Source organism: Macaca mulatta, chromosome 2 (assembly GCF_049350105.2).
Source record: "Macaca mulatta isolate MMU2019108-1 chromosome 2, T2T-MMU8v2.0, whole genome shotgun sequence".
NCBI lineage: Eukaryota > Metazoa > Chordata > Mammalia > Primates > Cercopithecidae > Macaca > Macaca mulatta.
This window is the reverse complement of record NC_133407.1, coordinates 7762231-7783805: the sequence shown is the minus strand read 5'-3', so window position 1 is coordinate 7783805 and position 21575 is coordinate 7762231. Positions and strand designations below refer to the sequence as shown.

The window sequence follows — 21575 nt, the reverse complement described above, 5'->3', positions numbered from 1 at the left end:
CGAGCGCCGCTCTCTGATTTGGTGAGAGGCTGTCAAACTGGTGACGTGAGCCAGGAGTCACCCAGCAGAGGACAAAGTCACTCGCGCTCTGGGCGACCACCGCGCCAGGACCAGGGACCTGCCGAGCTGGCCACCGGCCGTGGGGCAAAGGCAGGACCTCCGGCCCTCCGCCTCCGGCGGCGCTGCTTCAAACCCGGCCCCAGTGTGGACTTGCCGCGGGCGGGGAGACGGGCAGCGGAGGCTGGCGGCGACCCCGGAGCCGGTACCTACGCTAGGGCCGGGCTCCCTCCCGCTCCACGCGCGGCGCGGGACAGGGCCGAGCCGGGCCGGGCGGGAAGATGGTCCGGGTGTGTCTGGACGTAGGGTAAGAAAATCCCAAACCGGCATCACAGGGATCAAGGGAGCCTTTAGGGAAGCCCATCTAACTAGCCCCAGAGTTAGTATGGTTCCTGGGTGTTTTTTTCTGGCTACGCGATAGCAATATTAACTTGCTTTATGAGGTTGTCAGTTGACTTCTTTTTTTTTTTTTTTTTTTCCTATTGGGTGTGTCTTACTTTCCCCTATTTCTGAAATGAGTGTTAAACGTGGAGGTGATATATATCCATTCTGGAATGTAAGCTTCACTAGAATAACAATTCCTGTTTATTTTGTTCCCTGCTGTCTCCAAAATACCAGGAGCACTTTCTCACCTGTAATAAGTGCTCAACAAAGATTTGTGAAAATAATTAAGCTACAAATTTATTGTCGTTTTGTATTGTACCTTTCTTCACATTATAATAAATGATTATAATTAAGAACACTTGGTGTATGTTAATATCTTTTAATTAAAGAATTTGATTTCCTCTGTCTTTTACCTTTTATTCTCACAGTTCCTATTGTGTTACATCGAGAGGAGAAAGAGGAGTAGCACCATCTTTAAAACCACTTAGCCACCACTAATAGCCAACTTTTATTTCAACTTCCTAAAATAATAGATACAAAGCAATTTACATTAACCCTGGGAGGTAAGTACTCTTATTGTCTGGTTTAACAGGTTGACCGATGAAGCACTAACATTAAGACATTTCACCAATGATTATACAATTAAGAAGTATCAGACGTGGGATTCGAACCCAAACTGGCTGAAGCATCCATGCTCCTAGTTCCATGCATGTGGTGTCTGACCTACCTTGGCTTATGTCCACTGCACATTATAGACATTTATGTAATGGTTATTGTTATGGGTGGGTTGTTTCCCCAAATTCATATGTGGAATCCCTAACCCCAAAGTTACTGTAAATGGAGGTAAGGCCTTTAAAGAGGTAATTAAGTCTAAATAAAGTCATACGTGAGACCCTAACACAGTAAGACTGGTGCCCTTATAAGGGACCTTATAAGGGACACCAGGGGTGGCACACACAAAGTCAAGGCCATGTGGGGGAACAGTGGGAAGGCACCCGTCCATCTCTAAGCCAAGAGGAGAAGCCTCAGGGGAAACCAACAACCCTGCCAACACCGTGCTCTTGAAATTTCAGCCTCCAGAATAGTTTTTCCCAAAATAAATTCTTGTTCAAGCTATCCCGTCTATGGTATTTTGTTATGGTAAGCCCAGCAAACTAACCCCAGACAAGGAGGAGGAATTGAGAACACCTCTGATCCTGTTCTGCACAGCTCTTTCTCTACAATAGTTTCGACTGTTATTTATTTTTCCTTGAACTATGCTTATGACCCACAGCACTTAGCAAGGTGGTTAGCACACAGCAGATACTTAAGTGCTCTGTGTCCAAATTTAAGGAAAGAATAGATGATGAAGAGGAAGAAGGTGCCAGACTTGTTTGGGCCCTTTCCTCTTGTTCCAATACTGTTTATTTGCAAGGTTTTCTTTTTTTGTTTTTTTGACGAAGTCTCGCTCTGTCCTCTCTCACCAGGCTGGAGTGCAGTGGCACGATCTCAGCTCACTGCAACCTCCGCCTCCCAGGCTCAAGCGATTCTCCTATTTGTAAGCATTTTTTAAGTGAACAGTACCAGGTTTGGGTGTCACCGCCTGGAAAATAGGTGAACCGGCCTATTCTACATGGACTCATTTCAGAGAGTGACGTGAGTGAGTGGGCCCCTCTCTGCCCTCACTGCATATTGGGCAAGATGCACTGGCAGTACCACCCTGACATCAGAAGAGGAAACTGATCAAAACCCACTTGAGTTGTAAGAATCAGCGATTTTGTTCAGGGCAAAGAACTCATGTTTGTAGTTCTCCCAACAGTCTGTCTGGCAAAACCCCAGTTAGTTTTGTAATGGGCACCAGGAGCAGAAAAAGGAGGATCCAGTTGTTTTACTTTTTTAGAAGCTGTCACAAATCAGGCATGAGCCTCTGAGAGATACAATTTCTTGGGCCTGAAAATGATACAAAATGGGCAATTGAGCAAATACAGTATGAAAACAAAAACCATAGGCTTTCGATCCAAATATACCTGGATTCCAATTTCTTCTCTACTCTCTGAAATTGAATCACCTGGAATTATATTAGCAAAGACCCTAAATCCTCAGTTAACTCATCTGGCAAATTAGGAATGCAATACATACCTGAAAGGTTTATTAAAAAGCTTACCACTAATGCTTATAAAATTACTATTTTACTGCCTAAATTATGTGTTCATTATAGTAGCTATTCTTACTATTAGATATAGGGAATTCTGCCTTTGATCATGTGCATGCTGCCGTGCTTTTTTGTTGTTGTTGTTAAAAGTAACTATAAATGAAAGGTACATTTGTAAAATAAGGGTGTTTTTTTGTTTTTTTGTTTTTTTTTTTAGGGCTAGACATAGTTTTCAAGAGTCTTTGATTACCTTTAAGCACACAAGTGTTTTACAAATCATTAACTACTTTAGCTTAGTAGAAGTGGGAGTATAGATAGTGATTCAGAAACCCTGAAGTTAAACAGTGAAGAAGTGTTAACAACTGAACATAAATCAGAAGATAAACCTTCCTTAAAACCGTAACAGATGGAAAACATTTTAAATTCTGAAAGTTTGATTTATGTACATCTTTTTACTTAAGATCTACTGCTTAAGTATAAGCCTTATTATTATTGTTGGTTTGACAGTTTTTTCTGAAAAGTGCATCAAGTAAACAATCATGTGAAATCTTTTGGCAGTTTTGTTTTCATATGTATGGATGAAGTGCCTCTTTCTTAGTGTGTAGATGTAACCCATATAGATGATTTTCTTCTACCAACAATAAGATCGGTTAAATACTGCCTTTTGCATTGTGTCTAAAGGGGTGGTGTTAAGGGGGAGGTGACTAATAACAACCTAGTTGTTGAGTCATCATACTGCCCCCTGCCAGGGCAAAACTATATTAAAAGAAAATAGGAGGTAATTTGACCTGCACACAAACCAAGTCTGCAGACAGGAAAGGGTAGAGTGTGATCAGAGGTGGACTGAGGAGATAAATAGATTGGCATATGGACTGTTCTTTCATTTCACCCCTGGAGAACTTTATTTGATTACCCATTACTGGATTCTGTAGCAAATATAATAAAGAACAATTTTTAATTTCTCTTTACAAACATGGCTTTCTCTCATAGCTTCAATAGCTGAAACTCCAGGCAAAAAACAAAAACAAAAACAAAAAAACAAACAAAAAAACACAGCATTTCTGTTTTCACTTGTAGGTGAAGAAAAATGTATCCTTAGAGAAAATTCAGTGCAGTAGATGGTTTTCATTGGAAGATTTAGCATTTGCATTGTTTAAAATATCTGGAGAACCATGACAGATTCAGTTTGTTAACCCATAGTTATTAAATTTACCCCACCAAAGTGATGTGCAGAAATCAATCATGCTGATATTGATAGAGACTTGCCTACTACCTACTACTACCTGCAAGTAACATAGCTTTCGGATAGCCTTCATATATGTAATTATTTATGCAGTGGTAACAAACTGTTTCTACATGAACAAAAGCCATGAAAGAGCAAGGCAACTGTTAATTCTGGCAATAGAAAAAGTCAGGAAAACGATATTAGGTTATTAGCCAGGAAAGAGAAAGACCTTAGGTAACTTAAAAAGTGACATCTTCCATTTGGGCGTAATTCAGATTAGCTCTCTATGGAAATGTGATGTGTGTATGTGGAGATTTATAATATTGTTTTATTGGATGTTTCAGTGAGAATGCATTTTAATAGCTTTAAAACTATCTGGTCCTTTATTTATTGACTCATTAAGTGATTGCTTAATTTTTTCAGTTATATTTTATGGCATTTTATTAAGGAAAATGACATACTATAGTGATATTCACAACTTTCAAGATTCTCAGTCTAAGGGTATATATTTTAAATATCACCTATCTACTTTATATTTTTCTGGAAAATGGATACAGATCTATATTCATTGAGCAAAATTAAGCAAACCTTTACTGTAGTTGGTAGCATTGCTTTATGGCTTTTCTCGTAAGATAACACTTCAAAATAATACTTGCAGACAAGCTGGAGTAAATAGTTGAGGATTTTCCTGCCTGTTGACAGCCGTGTGAATCCCCTAAATCTTACCAGGCCTGCCCCAAGGACAGGAAGAAACAGTATATCAAAGGCCTGTAATCTACTCTGCCTCACTGCATCAGTTGGGAAGCTCTTCTCTGTATAATGTAACCTATCTGGCCAGACTGGAAGAAAACAATCTCAATACGACTATGAATATACATACAAAACAGTAAAATTTAGTTTGTATTGCCACAAGGTTAAAGATGTGGAAATGGAAATAAAATAAAATAAAACAAATACAGTTCCGCTTCCCTCACTTTATCCCAACTGCATTAGAAAATAATTAAAATAAGGCCAAGCCTTATTTTAATGGTGGCTCATGCCTGTAATCCCAGCACTTTGGGAGGCCAAAGTTGGCAGACCACTTGAGAACAGGAGTTCAAGACCAGCTTGGACAACATAGTGAAATCCCATCTCTACAAAAAAATTTTAAATATTAGCCAAGTATGGTGAGGCACACCTGTACTTCTGGCTACTTAGGAGGCTGAGGTGGGAGGATCACTTGAGCCCAGGAGTTTGAAGTTACAGTGAGTTATGATTGTGCCATTGCACTCCAGCCTGGGCAACAGAGCAAGACCCTTCCTCTAAATAATGATAATAGTAGTTGTCATAATTAATATACATCAGAGGTATGCTAGTCCAATTATAATTTGAAATAAAATGAATTTCTGCTTCCGGAGCACCAGTATTTCCACAAAGTTGGTTTTAGTGCTTTCATGAAATCATCTTAGGGATTTTTGATGGACAGATGAATGGATAGATTACTGACAAAGCATTAAACGTCTGAAAGGTACATTGGCACTGGACATGTCATCCAATTTTATTCTGAAGATAACAGAAATGAAAGGGTTACTGCCTAGTTTCTTTAAAAAACAAACAAAAAAAAACTTAATTAAGAGTATAATAGAAAAACAGGACAACTGGGACCTAGTTCGTCTAGCCCTGAAATTGTCAGAGAAACTGAAAAAAATGTAACTTCTCTCATGAAAAGAAGACAAAGAAATACATTTAAATATAAAATGTTAAGCTATACTGAAGCTATAGTTTCATGTTTTTCAATCTATAAAATCTATGAAGTATTAACTGAATTTTAATTAACCTAATAATTTGTGGCAAAATTATCTGATTTACCGACTAAAACAAATAAATTTACTTCAAAATTGTATTAGATTAGTGAAACTTGATAATATCTCTGTTTTCTACATTTATTTTTCACAAAATGAAAGCATAATGCCAACCTGTAGCCAGAGGAAGTGTTTGTATATTCTAAAACAATATTAGAAAAATATATGATTGCTGTGAAATTCATAATGCTAAATGTCATTAAGATGAATAAAAGTATCATAATACAGTACTCTGTCAACAATAAAGTAAAACTCCAGAAAGCTCTATGATGTTAGATAAAGAGGGCCATGATGAAAACAGTACATATAATCCTTTTGTTTTCTTTATCCAACCGGAAGCTTTTCTGTGGCCACCTTTGGAACAGCGGTATTAGCACTGCATAACCAACTCATAGCGAATAATGTTAAACTAACAAATGCATTTCAACAGCTTCATTTATAGATAAGAGGGCCTCCAAAGACAGGCAAGCAAATTGACTAAGCTCTTTAAAAAATGGTTTATTGCCCTAGAACACAATTGGGAAAAACTCAAATTGCACATTATAGAATTGCGTATTTTAAAACATTTCTATTAGCTGTTATTTTTGTGTATTCTTTAGTATCAATTTACACGTATCACAATATGTATAAATATATGTGCTTATACATTTGCATGTATACATGTGCATGTATATGGAGTAATCAGTGAAGTTCACTGCCTTGAAATACATACAGATGGAAACGTACAGATGTTGGGAAACGAAGACTACTCTCCGCACCTAATTTTCCTATAAAGGGCCAACAATTCCTAGGAGAACAGATTTATTTCATTGGCGAGATTGAAAGAAGAAAAGGAACAATTTGTTTCCCATTTTAATGTAATCGTCTACACGGCACATGCTTTCTCTGCTTCTCCTGAGGAAAGCTTACAGAGTAGGCTCTGTCCCAACTGCAGTTGTGTGTGGCCACCCAGTGTCTCCATAATAAAGTGAGTAAATCTATTTCTATTCAGAAATGCATATTAGGTAGCCTATTAAAACTGTGTGTGTGTGTATATGTATACATGCAGTATATGTGTATATATATATACACACACATATATGTAGGATAGTATATAAAGTATATGTGTAAAATATATGTTCTGGTAACTATAGTTACATATGTTATAGTAACTACATATGCAATGGTCCTGACACATACATCAGAAACGAAAGCAGTGGTGAATAATAGGGCTGGAGTGACAGGTTAAGACTAGGTCACACAGGTGCTATGCTCTATCCTATGAGCAATGGAAAGTTAGTGAAGGGTTTTTAACTAGGTGTGCAAAGGCAGATTTGTTTTCAAAGCATCAAATAATTGGTGAAATAATGGTCTTTCAGATAAATACGAGAGTCTACAAAATTGAGGCATTTTCTCCAATCAAGTACTTCGGACAATACAGGTTCCCATATGCTTCTGCAGAGCCAGCTCTCATTTGCAGTAACTGTGTGTGTGTATATATATATTTAGTAGGCTATCTTATATGCATATGTGTGTGTGTACATAGTTTTAGCAGGCTACCTAACATGTAGTTATAGATATGTTGTGTTTTACAGTCAAGCTTTTTTTCAATGATAAAGATAATTTTATTCCCAAGTATCTGTCTTTTGTGTCCATTGCTTGTTTCTTAGCTCAGGAGAGAAATAAGTGCTATGAGTGTGGGTTTTTTTGTGTGTGTGTTTGTATATATCTTTCTTTATATATGAAGAATCATATATTTTGTCATAAAACAAAATAATCAAGAGAAGAAACATACATATAACATTCATCCATACGCAAATATATTTCAAAACTTTAAAATATTCATATCCTTTAAGCCAGTAAGCACAAAATAATTTATAAAATTACAAAAATAATACATTTCAGCAAAAATAGTGTAAAACTTTGTTTATTACATCATTATGCTGAATATTTGTGAACATTTAAAAATGTTCAATAAGAAACTGGTTAAATAAATTACAATATATCCATAGTATAGATTGTGTATTTACAGAAAATCTTTTTGAAAAAAATTAAAGACATAGAAAAATGACATTGTTACTTATATTAGAAGGTATGCAAGTATATTCATACATATTACAAAGCAAAGGGAAAATATACCAACATGTTAATAGTGTTTATTGTTTTGTAAGAGAGATGTTGTAACAAATTTATTGAAAAGATTAACTAGAACTAGTTCCAATAGTTACAATTAACAAATTGCCTGATTTCAGGTTAAAAAACAAAGACATTTGTAACACTCAGTACTATGTAAAGATAGAATTTGATACCCTGTAAGTAGTGAGCTCTTGGTCACTAGAGGAATTCACTAAGAGGGTGGATTACTGCTAGCCTCATATGGTTTATATTATACTCATACACTAATAGTGCCAAAAAGATATACTTCTTACAATTATTTCTAATTCTCAGAACTCGCAATTTAATATGATTTTGAGATTAGAAATCTGTCTTTGTAATTCATTTCCATGCATATCTTTAAACAGACAGGAGAACTTCTGGTTCTTTTTTATATAGGATAACTTTGCTGAGATTTAGTAGAACTTCCGTGGCCATGAAGGGTGATCAGGAAGACAGGAAGAAGCAGCAGTGAGTGAGAAGGGTGAAAGGAGAGTAGAATCATTGCTAATCTCCACTAGTATAGCATTCTTTCTTTCCTACATTCTGAGTCACTAGGTTCTCAGAACTGGTCATGAAAAGCAGGGAAGTACATTGAGTGAGAGGATATATTGAGTCTATCCCAAATCTTAAGGGTTTAAGCTTTAGGAAAGCAAAAAAGAATTTTGAGTGCAGGACCTTCATGGGCCATGTTACTCTAAGTCATAACTTATCAGGTTCAAGGGGAAGTTAAAAATCACCAAGTTGAACCTTCCTCTCACATTGATGTTTTGATTATACCCGTGGGAACTTATACGTATATAATCTGACATACATTATATATATATGGCATGTAATATATATGTGTATGTATAATCTTAAGAGGAATATAAAATATTCTGAACAAATTAAAAAGTTGTATGCTACTAGCTGAAATGTGAGGTATTGAGGACAATCTAAAAATAAGCAATCAGGCAAATAACATCAATTAAAATTATAAAACCTTTAACCCAGCAAATATTCTCCTGGAAAAATATTTCTAAGACACTAATCACCACTACATAAAGATATAAATAGAAATATTTTATTATTTAATGTTTACAGAAACAAAAATAATGGATATAACTTGAACATCCATTAAGAGAAGAATTACAGGATATATTATGTAATATTATATAGCCAATATAAGATTTGAGTTGATGTATTATTTTATAACCAATAAAAATTTTTAAAATTGTTCATTTATTTGATTTCTACAAGGTATTGAGTGAGAAAAGAAAGATTACATAGGCATATATACATATTATCTTTTCATACCTTTGTGAAATGATGTTAAAAATAGTCCTATATGCTATGTATGCATGTATTATGTATAAATGTTGTGTAGATTTAATTATATGGGCTAGTTAAATTCCCTAAGTTGGGACGTTGGTGGGGATGATATCCAGGGCAGGGAAAGACAAGCTATTACTGTAACTACATAACAGAGAATGACAAAATTTAATGGCTTAAAGCAGTAATTCTCAACTGGGAGTGTTTCTGCCTACCAAGGATATTTTTGATTGTCAATACATATGCGGGGTTGCTACTGGCAGGAGGCTAGGAATGCTCTTGAATATCCTATCCATGCATAGGATAACCACCTATAAAAAAGGATTGTCCTGTCCAAAAGGTCAGTAATACAGTGCCAAGAAACCCTGGCTTAAATAAGTGACAATATTTATTTTGCTTCCAAATCTGCAATTTGGGTAAGGCAGGGCTGGTTGAGGACAGCTCAGTTCTGCTCTGCTCAGTGTTAGGCTAGAAGGCTGGGCCTGAAATCATGTGAAGGCTGTTACAGGTTTTCCTTTTAATATTAGTAGTTTCTTATCATTCTTATTTTATTTGGTGTTATTATTAGTAATGGCTACTGAATTTTATCAAATGCCTATCCAATATCACCATCTATACATTTTCCGATCATGAATATTCATCCCTTGCTTTAATATACCTGAAGTACATACTTTTTATATATTTAATAGAAATTACCTGTGAATGTCTCTGTTCCTTCAATACTTTTCTAAGTGATCATTTCAGATTTTCCACTTATTTTTCATTCAATTGTGGTAATTACATATTTTGCCCAAAAATCATTCATTTATTTTGGTTTTCAAATGGGCTGCCATAGAATTGCATATCATAACATATATTATTCTGTAAATACTCTCTGTAGTTAAATCTTCTTATCTCTATTCTTTTCTATTTTACTCCCTTTCTTTTGTCCTTAATCAAGCATATGAAGGATTTGTCATTCTTATTGGATGTGTCAAAACCTTTTGACTAATATCGTTTGTAGTTTTTCTCAATTGTAAATACGGATTATAATTGTGTTCAGTTCACAGGGTTATTATTGTGAGGATTAAGTCAGTTAATTTTCATGACATGCTTACATTTACTTAAATTTCAAAAGAAACATATGAAATGTTCTTATTCAAATTATATTTTCATCAAGTTGCCAAGGTGATATGTAGTTCTCACTTTTTATATTGAGCTGCTGTAAGGTGTCATGTAAAACTCTATGACTGCAAATCTGCTTCACAAAATGTGACTTTTATCAGTACATATCAGCCTATTTTATTTTCTGTTTACCTGAAGTCCACCTTCTAACATTAATATTGTTACTCATCCTCTCTCTCCTCCAACCTCTCTCTCTCTTGCATTTATTTTTAGATTTTCATTACTTTCTTTTTATTCTGATTCTTGCAAATAGTATAAGATAGATTTTATTTTTATTTACTTTTTAAATTTATGATTGACAGATAATAATTTTGTGTGTGTGTGTGTGTGTATATATATATATATATATGGCACAATATGATGTGTCGGTGCATGCATACATAGTATAATGATCAAATTAGGGTAGTTGCCATATCCATTACTTCAAACATTTATCATTTCTTTGTGGTAATGACATTAAAAATCTTATCTTCTAGCAACCTTGAAATAGATTTGTTACTGCTACAGTCACCCCACTGTGTGACAGAACACTAACACATATTCTTCCTGTCTCTCTGTAACTGTGGATTTTTCAAAGTCCAGTTTAAGAATATAAACCTTTTTTTATGGGAAATTATAGTCCATACCCAATCTCCATAATGATTGATAAAACATCTTATATCTTTCATTTCATTTTATGTTTTCATTTATCTGGTCCATTATTTTTAGCACGTTTTGCAGAATATATTTATTTTTTACGTTTATCGACATGAGTCTTTTCCAAAATCAGAAAATCAGAAGAATTAGTCTTTATGTCCACTCAGCAACTTGCTTGCTCCATGAAGTTAACCATTCCTTTTTCTGTAATCCTTAAAGCATAACTAATACCTGCCTTTGATTACCTCTTAGGATTACTACAATGATGAAATAATCTATATGTATTTTATAAACCATTTATTTGCAAGGTGTTGTTAATACTTCAAGGAAATATTAACATACAAGTAACTAACGATAAAAGCTAACAAATTTATTATGTAACATAGTTGACAAAAATCTGTTGTTACTAAAGTATATACATAATTAATATAAAGTTTCTAATATATATATTATAAATTTCTGCCGAGTTATCTCTCACTTTTTCTCTCTCTCTCTGTACATATATACACACACACACATATATATATACACACGCAGATACATATATATAGAGATATATATACACAGACATTTCTACACTATTTTTATAATTAATTATTATTAATTATAATTAATTATAATTAATTATTAGAATTAAAAATTTTATAATTTTTTGTACTTTTAGCTTTACAGAAAAGGTGAGTAGAAAGTACAAAATTCCTATAAACTCCCTTACCCTCCCCCTAGGTTTCTGCTATTATTAACATCTTGCATTAGATGGCACATTTGTTACATTTCATAAACCATTGTTGATACATGCTCATTAACTGAGTTCCATAGTTTGCGTTAGTGTTCATTTCTTGTGTTGTACTTTCCATGGGTTTTGACAAATGTCTGATGACCTGTAGCCACCATGACAGTGCCATACAGAATAGCTTCAGTGTTCTAAAAACACCTTGCTTCACATTCTGTCTTTCATTTTTTATTTTCCATTTTTATTTTCTTAATGTTAATGCTTTTGTATCTTTTTTCTATTCAATCTTTATTCTTATGTGCTTGATAAAGTTGGTATTCATTCCATTTTTTCACCTTGTTAATCTGGAAATCATACCTTATTTTTATTATTAAGTAGCTGTCTTTCCCTCTGGATGTTCATACTGAGACACATTTCACTCTATTGCTATGAATAAAAAACTGTTACAGTAATAATAATAATTTATCAAGTATACACTGTGTGCCTTTTTGAAGTGTTAGGAATCTATATGTATTTTATTATAATTAATAATCTATAATAATCTGTACTGTCTAATTCAGTTCTCTCAACATCCCTATAAGATAGGGATAATTGTCATATCTAACTACTGAGGAATTGAAGCACTTACCTTATGTTATGCAGGTAGTAAGAAGTGGAACTAGTATTTTTGAAAACAGGTGGATCAAGTTTGGTCAAAGCTTTGGTACCATATTTTGTATACTGACTGATAAACTCAATTAGTTATCTCAGGGAAGCATTCTAGTTTTTCATTCTTTCCTTTCATCCAATAAGATTATATTTTAAAAATATTTTTAGCTACCTCTCTCACTCTCATCTGCCCCTCCCAAGATACCTTTAAAATGTTTTGTGCTCTATTTTATACACTATTTTATGCTCTATTTTATGCAGTTATTCCTATATTTTGCTGAGATAATTTAGAATTTTTACTTCTTACTGTTTTTCTTACCAATTATTTTTACATCACAAATTAAAATGAGATATTACTTTTCCTAGTAGAAAATAAAATTAAAGGTATAATCCAGTGTTGTCAAAACTACAGTCACACAGCATACATTAGTAAAATATTTATGTAAAACACTTTGGTAATAGATATAAAGAATATTTACTTGTTAATACCTATTTATTAATTCTACTCTAGGACCATAATGTAAGACTATATGAAGAAATGAAGACATAAATTCAAACAAAATTACATTTCTCACATTTATAGCAAAACATAAAATTTGCCAAAAATTCAATGAAAAACTGAACAGTTTAAATTAATCAACTGGGATCAGAGAGCAAAGTGATAGAAAGATAATGGATTATTGTCAGATAATTGGACAAGGTGAAATTGTGAAAGGTATCCCAAAGCTACTAAAATGTATTTGGATCTCTTTCTCTAGAAAATAGTCTAGGATTCACTTTAGACAACCTCTTGGAGTAGTAATTTATTGAATAATTTGCTGGACTTGAGGCTCTCACATGAGCAACTGAATACTCCTAGGTATGATTGTGAATGAGTAGAAGAAATAGAAGTTGTGGTGAGGGATGAAAACCATCAACTTGGTTTGGTCTAATCAGTACTTTCATAACATGCCTTAGTGATCTCATATATATATATATATATATATATATATATATATGTGTGTGTGTGTGTGTGTGTGTATATATATATATATGTAAAATTGCAGTTGGTACTTAGATCTCTTTTTGCATCTAGTCTTCTACCATAGTTCCCACCATACTTCCCTGTACTGAACTATTATCCAATTTCATGAAGCCACCAACTTCTTGTTCATTACTGGAATATTTTTACAGCACTTAGGTCTTCCCCAACATTTTAGATTCAATGATATTTCCATCAGGTTTATAAAACTTTCTTAATGATATTTCCATCAGGTTTATAAAACTTTCTTGATGATATTTCCATCAGGTTTATAAAACTTTCTTAAGTATAGCTCTCTAAGTTCACTCTAATGTTTCACATAAAAAACAAGGAATCATGTATTTTATATACTATTTTAGATACAGAAACTTGCTAAATGATGTGATGAAGATTTTTGTGGAATGCACTGATACTTTGTCTGTTTCTCTGATGCTAGTGGTTCAATAGTATTGCCTCAGGGATAAAAGTTTTTTGCAAAAATAAAATGCGATGATGTTGGAAAAAATACTAACTATAGTACATTGCACAAGTTCGGTTCTCAATATATTTAGCTTATTAGGTATTTGTCTTTATTTATGATGATGATTGTGAAAATTGAAAATAGAAAAAGAACTAAATTACTATGAAGTCTTCTCATTTTTCAAAGTGACTTAACAGAAATTTGTCTCCAAATCTCTACTACTTTTGCCTGACAAGAAACTGCTCAATTAATGAGTAAACAAGTCAGCCTTGAGGAGTTTTGTTATTGCATTCCATAAAATGATGTAGCATAGAAACTCAGAAATTCTCATCTACTTACTTGCAATTCCCCAGCATACTCAACACTTTTTAAAATCCCATGCTCTCATAGTGCATTATTCCATGTGGAAGCTTCTTGTCTAACACATTTTTATTTCTCAGAGTCCCACTCCAGCTATATCTTCCTTACGCACTCACCTCCTACACTGGTATTGTTGGTGAAGAGTAGCTCATGTATCAAGTATCCTTAGTACCTGACAGGATGTATTTGGTAATAATATCTCCAGCGAACTCAGCATCACATTTCAGAACTGCTAAGATGTAAAAAGTGCTGAGAATTGAAAGGTATTGGAAACCATATTTTCCGCTTCTCTTCCGTACCTTCCTGTTTTCCCCACCAGACTATGACCTGTTGGATGTACATCTCTATACATACAGCACACTCTCACATTAAATACTCGTTAAAAAGAAACAGTTGAATATATTTTTACAAACTAATTCTCAGACATGGTATGAAGACAAAAGTCACACACCCAAGAATAGGGCAATGAGGCTGTTTACAGTTGTGTTTCTAAAGGAAGGTAATTCTTAGAGTTTTCTCTATAGAGGAATTGTCCTTTGTACACTTTGGCAAAAGGATGGGGAGACCAAAAGTTGCACACACGACTTAAGGATAATACATCATGGCTGTTTGAACTAATAACCCCCCTGCCAGTCCATTATCGTGAACTAGGATAGGGCAGGAAGTCAAGGTTTATTGTCTTGCTTTGGCATTTTCATATTCTGCAGTGTGAGCAATCTCTATTGAGAGAGTTGACAAGAAGAGAACAATAGTTAATAACAGATTTTAATAAGTGGGGAATTAGTAGCTAAACTTCATTAGTGATCTTAAGATCCACAAATAAAATTTATATTTTTGCAAATGCTCAATTTAAGAATATTTCCAATCATCTATCCATAAACTCTCAAGTATATTAAATTTTAACTCATCATCTTAATCACCCTGTCTCTGGGTTCCTGTTCTTTATTTTATTATTTATTTATTTATTTATTTAGACGGAGTCTCACTCTGTCGCCCAGGCTGGAGTGCAATGGCACGATCTCGGCTCACTGCAACCTCTGCCTCCCAGGTTCAAGCGATTCTCCTGCCTCAGCTTCCCAAGTAGCTGGGATTACAGGCGCCTGCCCCAACATCCATCTATTTTTTTGTGGTGGTTGTCTTTTTAGTACAGACGGGGTTTCACCGTGTTAGCCAGGATGGTCTCGATCTCCTGACCTCGTGATCCGCCCGCCTCAGCCTCCCAAAATGCTAGGATTTATAGGCATGAGCCACCACGCCCGCCGTGGGTTCCTGTTCTTTAAACGTATAGCTATGATTCCCTAGCCCTTTTTGTTAATGTTAACCTTGTTGTTTTCTCCTTTATCCCAATGACTGTTTCCTCATCCCTTAACTTCTTCAATTAAAAAATCTCATCTTCTTAAAGTTTTCTGCTTTTATTCTGCTCTGGGCCTGTCTGTCCCAAATCCAAGTCTACAGAGTAGAATGGAATGTTCTGTGGAGAACCTGACTTCTACTTGATATACTACTCACTAACAGCGTAAGCTTAAACAAAGCATTCTCTCTGGACCCTTAGTTTTCCCATTTGTAAGAAGAATGGGTATTGGAGTTGATAATCTCTATGCTCTTTGAGCCAGACATTTTAGACACTAAAATTCTCATGTCTGTCTCTCACAAATCCTTTGCCAGTGAGCTGTTGCATCCTTCAGGCACTAGAGGGAGCTTCTGGGAGTGAAGTAAGGGATTAACGTCTCTTTAAAACAATACATATTCTGATTGAAAAATGTAATTTCACTTTTTAATTTAATATAAAATAAATAAATGTTGCAGCAATTATAGAATTTTGTATTATTATGACTCTGTAGCATGAAGTTAACTTAATTCGCTTTAAATAACAATCAGTCTTGAATTTTTTGTCCTCTATCTTTAAATTTATGAAAGCATGGGGAAGCACATTTAGAAACCAACGGAAAATAGTTCAATTATGTGAGTAGGATTCTATTTAAAAGCTGCAATTCTCAACTGAGATAATTCTCTGCTTGATGATAATGTAAAAGAGAGTTATGATGCCCCTGTGTGCTTTTTAAGAATAGGCTTTAGAAAGTAGACAAATGCAATTTGACAAAGACCTGTTTAACTATGAAATTATTATAAACTTATTTATTAAATTTCAAGGAAATCAGGATTGGGAAATTTGTGAAAAACAAATGAACATCTATTCATCAACCTGAGAATAATGTAGTTTGAGATGAGAAGTTAATTTGCATTTTTATTACTATTATTTATTAAATTATGAAAACAGTCAAAATATTCTTAGATTAAGATATGACTTTGAGTCTTTGCTTCCTTTGTAGACTATTTGCTTATTCTTTGGGGATCTCTCAGATAATATCTTTGATACTCTTACATTTGCTGTGTCTTTAGGTGTAGGAATGTTCATCTCTTGAAGGACTGAAATCCTACATAACTTTTCAATCTGAGCTTTTATGGCTTTAATTATAATGAATTCTCAGTTTTTCTTTTCATTCATTGCCTCTTTTATTCTCTTTATTTCTGGTACTTCTATTATGGGAGTACTAATAAGTCTCTTCCTAACCTCCATTTTTTTATTAGGCTGTATCCATTCTTTTCGTCAGCTAATACTTTCTGGTTAGATTTATTTATTTATTTATTGAGATGGGGTCTTGCTCTGTCACCCAGGCTGGAGTGCAGTGGCATGATCTTGGCTCACTGCAACCTCCGCCTCTAGGTTCAAGCAATTCTCCCTGTCTCGGCCTCCTGAGTAGCTGGAATTCCAGGTGCCTGCCACCACGTCCGGCTAATTTTTGTATTTTTTAGTAGAGATGGGGTTTCACCATGTTGGCCAGGCTGTTCTTGAACTCCTGACCTCAGGTGATCTGCCTGCCTTGGTCTCCTAAAGAGCTGGGATTACAGGCATGAGCCACCCTGCCGAGCCGAGGTTATTTCTTATGCCAGCCATATATATTTGTGACAACAAATGTCTTTGGTTGATTCTTGCTTCCTGTTGTTCAACATGTTTATATTTTTGAGAATATTTATATCCACATTTTAAATACTTGTTTTCTCTATTATTTTATTAGCTCTATATTCTCTAGTATTAGATATTCCATTTGTTATCCCATAGTGCGTTCACTTTATTCAGAAGTCTCAAGGATTTTTACTGGGAACTCATCTTCTTTTACATGAGGCTGTCGGCTGACTTTTAAGACTATAAGATTTCAAGGTTGGGATAGGTATAGTTTTGATGCATTTACTGAGTGTTACTCTTTATTTGTTCTTTTTCTATGTCTTTTCTGACCTATCAAAGTTCCGATGTAGGAACATAAGATGACAAGCCAACTGCCTGAACTGGTAGTATCTCATTTCCTATTCAGGTATGCAAAGTATGTTTAAACATTTAATTTCTTCTCCCTCTCTCTCTTGCTCTTACTCTTACTCTCAAAATGCCGTTTCTCTAATTTGGAGTACTATTTTTTTTCATGAAGTTCATATAGTTCATATATTACTTGGTGTTAGTAAATAAATAAGATATTTTAGATTGAGTTATTAATGAATACAAATATGACCAATATTCTATTGAAAGAAAAACACTACATACATTTTGATTACTCAAATTTAAGTAATTATATGTCTGTGTGAAAAATTATAGGGCAGGTGAAAGAATACTGAAAATAAACTGAGAATATCTGTATTTAAATCCTAGATCTGCTTTTATTAATAGTTTCACCTTGGTCAAATACCAAGATCTCTGGACTTGGGTTTTGTAATTCATAATATATAATTCATTTCTTCTCCTCTGAATGTACCTGTTAAGGGAGCATATGCAGCATTCACAGACACACAAGAATACATCAGTGAGAAAAGTCTGTGTGTGTGCGTGCGTATGTGTGTGTGCATGTGTGTGTGTGTGTGTGTATGTGAATTTGGGTGTTTATCCCCAATGCAGGGGATTACTTTCTGGTAAACTATGGTAAAGGAATTCACTTGACTGGATGTCTAAGTGAGATGTCTAATCCTTTGATGTTAGAATAGCTACTTTTATGGAGCAAACTCCCAAGTCCCTTTATTCAACTATTACATAAGCACGTATGGCTGCTCTACCTTACCTTGTACCATGAATGGAACTGAGAGAATGAAGCAGTGGCTATATTGCAAGGGTAGACGCTGACAGCTGATGGCTAGGTAAGCTTTATACACAGGAGCAGGTAGCACAAAGAAAACTACAGCACCTGAGTACAAAAAGTGAAAGATAAAGCAGGGCATTTGCCTGCTTTTCACAGAAAATACACCTTGTCTAGTAGCAAAGCCTGCGCAGATGACTCATGTTCAGAACAGGCAAATGATCAGCTCCCCTTTCTGTGGGCAGAAACCAACAAGGCAATGAAGACAGGAGAGGTGTCCTTCTCTATGGGCTAAGGCAGATGTGTAAAGAGAAGAGGAAGTAACGCATTTTTTTCTTCCACAACAGTCACAAATGAATAAAACGATGTGAAAAGTCTTGACAAATTATAAGTTGCAAAAAAAATGAGAGACGTCTTGACATACTGATTAAATGATGCAGTTTTTTGTTTAAATCACTGTGTGCTTTAGATAGAAATTTTTTTTAGAGTGGCATTGTGTACGATGCTTATCGCTCCTGGTGGAGCACAGTAGGCATTTAACACATGATAGTTTGTTGTTCGAATTTTTACCATACTTAATGAATGTTCTGACAGCTCCATTCAATATTATCAACAGAAAAATATATGATTCATAAAACTTGCTGAAATATTGAAATCTCAATTAGTATTACTAGTAATAATACAAATGGGAACTCCAGTTTAAAATCCCCATCAATTTCCTAATTCAACTTCCTATAATATATTAAGTATCAATATAATTTTAAGTCATTCTACTTAATTTCATTTTTAATGACATTTTCTTCTTGAATCTCTTTTTCTCAAAATACTCTATCCTGTTATCTTACCATAATATCACACACCTCTTTTCATCTTCACTCTCTATCCGTAACTCCTCCTCCTCTGGCAGACCATTGAAATTGCTCAAGATTTTAATCTTGTCACTTTTCTAATTCTACACATTTTTTGCAGGTAAACCAATCCATTGCCATTGGTTTAATGACTTTCTATGCCTTGATGACTTGAAAATACATACGGTTAGTCTTAACTTTTTTCTTGATCTCAAGAGAAGGACTTTCAGTCCATGCATTATTGTTATCTCATTCTAAATACCTCACAGGCAACACAAGCACGACTTGTCCCAAACTGACCCAGTCTCTGCCATCGTTCTCAATCTTCTTTGTATCAGTAATGGTGACACCATCCATTCTGCCACACAGCTGGAATCACAGAAATCATGCTTGACTCCTTCCTCATGTCAACCTTCTGCAATCATGAAGTCTCAGTCCTAAAAACCTTTCTCAAGGCTCAAATTACTTCCTTTCCCACTCTACCACTATAGTCCAAATTCCTATCACTTTTCTGTAGTGGGATGTTATGATACAGACAGTAAACATTATTCTGAAGCATTGCTGAACTCAGGAATTAGTAAGTAATCTCTAGTAACTTACCGACTCTTTAATAAAGTTAGAAATCAAGAATGTAAACCAAAAACAGAGCAACTTTAAAAAATAAAAACATATGTCTAAATGTCTAAATCATTAACCGGTTAAAGAAAAAAAAAAAAAGGCTGGGCGCAGTGAGTGGCTCACGCCTGTAATCCTATCACTTTGGGAGGCCGAGGTGGGTGGATTGCCTGAGCTCAGGAATTCGAGACCAGTCTGGGCAACACGTTGAAATCCCTTCTCTACTAAAATACAAAACATTATCTGGGCATGGCGGTGTGTGCCTGTAGTCCCAGCTACTCGGGAGACTGAAGCAGGAGAATTGCTTGAATCCGGGAGGCGGAGATTGTAGGGAGCCAAGATCGCGCCACTGCACTCCAGTCTGGGCAACAGAGCTAGACTCAGTCTCCAAATAATAATAATAATAATAATAATAATAAAGTGTTATAAAATGTTTAGAACTATGGAAAATAAAAGAACTTGTATCACAATTTTTGAGAAATAAAGATTTAGAAGATGGTTTTAGACTTTAAAAATACTTAGAAACAAAACTCAAATATTAACTAATTAAATTTTTAATCCACAAAGCTGGTACAATGCAGAATGAAAAAACTGAAAAAGGAAAGCAACAACAAAAAATAAGAGTAATTGCAATAAAGAGCTGAAAAAATAGAGTTAATAAACAAATTTATTTAATTAGTTTTTAAAGAAATGAATAAAATAGGTATACATATAGATCACTGATTATGACAAAATAGTAAAATATTAGCAATAAAAAAGGGAGACACAATATTATAGTCAATTTTTTAAAAAATTATAAAATGTTGTGAATTTATGATTACAAATAAGTTTAGAGACACAGAAGAAATGATCAATCTTTTAGAAATATTAATTAACAAAATGACCCAACAGAAAATAAACAGAAAATACTACGATAAGTTTTTTTAAAAAAATATAGTCAAAATTCTCCCTTAAAATATATGCTGAGCTCAGGTGTTTTTATAAGTGAATTTTAAATCAAATTAAAAAAAAACTGATAATCTCAATTTATTATAAATAAGAAACGGCAAAGAAAAGAAAAAGAAAAAACATACTCCAATTCATATTACAAAGCAATTATAACCTTCTTATTAAAATCTAAACAAGAACAGCATAATAAAAAGAATTATTGGCCAATCTCTGAAAAGTGTGCTTGCAACATATTACATAATACTTTAGAAAATGTTTCCTTTATTTTCTTTTGCCTTCATATTGTTTGAACAGTTTGGCTCCCATCATTACCATGCTTAAGAAATGAATTTTGTAGGATGCTTGTGCTGTTTGATTGAGTTTACTTGAATTTGTAGCCATTTTCTTTATACTTGACTGCCAAACTCCACAAGATATTTTTACCTTTTCTAGTTTTCTATAATTTCATTGTCTTGTAGATTCTGTTATCTGACTCTTTGCTAACACTCTTTCTATGTTCTGTGACTTTCCCTTTAGCCCTTTTATGCTGGGAGTTAAACATGTAGAGTCTGACCTATTGCTCTTCGTGATTTATATCCACTGCCTTGAATAGCACACCCATTCCCATATGTCTAGTAATCTTCATTCGATCGGTAACTCTCAAACTGAAAAGTTCCCCATCTGATCACTGGAACTGTAGTTTTGTCAGATACTTAGCTCTGCTGTGCACATCACTTCTTTGATTGAATTTGACTAACACCAAACTCAGCATTTTTCCTGTCAAAACTCTGACTTCTAATCTTTTTTACCTCACATCACACCTTGTCCATGGTCACATTTTTTTTTTTTTTTTGGTAACCAAAACTTGTCAATGGCATATCATTGAATTTTTTTCTTTTTCATTAGCTGTATCCATCTGATTCAATCTTTAATATAGCTCATATTTGTCTCTTTCTGTCCAAT

General features: G+C 34.4%; 1 long non-coding RNA gene across 1 annotated transcript in view; it reads left to right on the top strand.

The window, feature by feature from the left end:
• Window positions 1-30: 30 nt before the first annotated feature.
• The window catches only part of LOC106997176 (uncharacterized), a 43031-nt gene continuing 21486 nt past the window's right edge, over window positions 31-21575 (top strand). Inside the window, exons 1-2 of the long non-coding RNA XR_003727048.2 lie at window positions 31-364; window positions 870-1004. This is a non-coding gene — a long non-coding RNA (uncharacterized LOC106997176). The remainder of the gene's footprint in view (window positions 365-869; window positions 1005-21575) is intronic.